Source organism: Octopus bimaculoides, chromosome 9 (assembly GCF_001194135.2).
Source record: "Octopus bimaculoides isolate UCB-OBI-ISO-001 chromosome 9, ASM119413v2, whole genome shotgun sequence".
Taxonomy (NCBI): Eukaryota; Metazoa; Mollusca; class Cephalopoda; order Octopoda; family Octopodidae; genus Octopus; species Octopus bimaculoides.
This window is the reverse complement of record NC_068989.1, coordinates 10,702,676-10,704,791: the sequence shown is the minus strand read 5'-3', so window position 1 is coordinate 10,704,791 and position 2,116 is coordinate 10,702,676.

Here is a 2,116-nt window from a genome sequence, read left to right as displayed (position 1 = left end):
TTGTGAAACTCTGCTACGAATTCTCTTATCAATTTATACGGAAAGGACTGCTGACATTGTGATACAGCTGAATCAACGTAGTAGCATTTAGAGAGTTGTAGTATTAGCAACAGATATAGGCAACGAATAGGCAGAAACGTTAGGTAAAATACTTTGTGGTATTTATTGTGGCTCCGTACGTTTTATGCTCAATCACGCCAAGGTTGACTTTGCTCATCGATCCTTCTCGCTTGGATAACTCAGATACTAGCCATTAGCGAGGAGTTGACGGAATCATAAAAATGTTATACAAGATACCTTATAATACTTGATCCTGCTTTTCCGTCTTGATTTAAAATTTTACTGTGGCCTACTTGGATGGTAAACAATCCTTCGCTCCGTTTAACACCAACATCCATCATTCGGGTTCCCCTTGTAGAGCCCGTCCCTTCCTCCAGCCTCGGAGGACCTGAAAAATAGTTGTGAGCGCTACTTTTCCCTTGATTAAACAAAACAGGGGAAGTTACGGAGGCATATTGGTACATATTGCAGTGCAGTAGTTAATGTTGTACTGGGTTGGTATAATAGCAGCGATATCACAACTCATTGGAGTGGTTATTGGCCATAGAAAGTAAACTAAATAGTCTAGTCCCAATAGCAGTTAATCTGACAATATAAGAAATGAAAGAGAATCCATTGATAGCGAACTCACTGGATGTAATAGAGTGAAGGTGTTGAATCGTTTGATCTCAGCTTTGAAGATAATGTAATTATCAACAGGTCGATTGCGACTATGATAGAACCTTTTAGATAGAAGCAAAGTGAGCCGAGAAATACTCATGTACGACTTTCGAGATCGAGATATGGCATCCTTTTGATTTAGTCAGCTGCGGTTCTATGACCAGAGATGTAGTGCAAATTTAACAATAAACTGAGTGGCAGTTAGATTACTTCGTTGATCACTTCTATTATGCGAGAATGATTGATTGAATAGGAAATATACAAGGAATTAGCATGTGTTTTTCTTTTTCTTTTCTTTTTTTTATTGATGGTGGACTGATCTACAGCAATGAACCTATAAATGAAACCAAATTTAAAAGATGATCAAAAAGTTTTTAGCTTTGTTTTACTTGTTTCAGTTGTTGGGCAGCGGCCATGTTGTGGCATTGCCTTGACGAGATTAGTCGAACAACTCGACCCTAGAACTTGCTTTTTTAGTATCTGCTAATCATGCTGCTGTTCGTGTCTTTTGTCGAACCTACAGACATGTAGAGAAGCCAATGCCAGTTGTCAAGCGGTGATAAGGGTGGGGGACAAACACAAAGATATACGCGTATACACACACACGCACGCACACACACACACATATAATATATATATACATGCATATATATGGGCTTCCACACAGTTTCCGTCTACCAAGTTCTCTTACGAAGCATTCGTACTATTCAACTTTGAGACACAATCAGCTTTTGTTCTGCAATGAATTTTGAGTTTAATTTATTTGTATAAATACCCAAATCTCTATTTTACTTCAGGGAAATTACTGTCAGAGAGAAATGCTTTTTTGTCACTTTACATGTTAGACCAGCGAGGAAAGATGCCTTCCATATTTTTCGTACCTCCAAACCTTGGAGATTTAGATAGCCATTAGGGCTGTGCCACGTCGATCGCCGGGAGAGTTTATGGGGTGCGAAAGTGTTTGTCGGTTTGAGCTGTAAAGAATTCAAATAACCTCAATTCCTCTCTCATTTGTCTCCTTGTTAGAAAAGCGGTTGCATGTACCCTTCCAGTTTACACATGCATTTCCCCCTATTTGGGCGTGAATTTAGAACGAAATTCTCAAGCCGAAAAAAAAGCTGCTTCTAGGTCACTGGACCTGCTAGAAATAGCAGTCAAAATGCCTCAAGCTACGGTGTACCGTCTTAAAAAGAATACATCTTGATCAATGTACTACTTAATAAAAAAAAGTCACCGTGGGAGTATCTTTGTTTGCCAGGCTGGCCTAGCGACGATACAAAAATCTTTCCCACTCGCCTCTATGTATTCCTTTCTCGCTAAATTTCTTTAGTTCCAAGTTGTTTGTTTCCTTTGTTATTCCAGACCTGTCCTCTCCATTAAACATACACACACACAC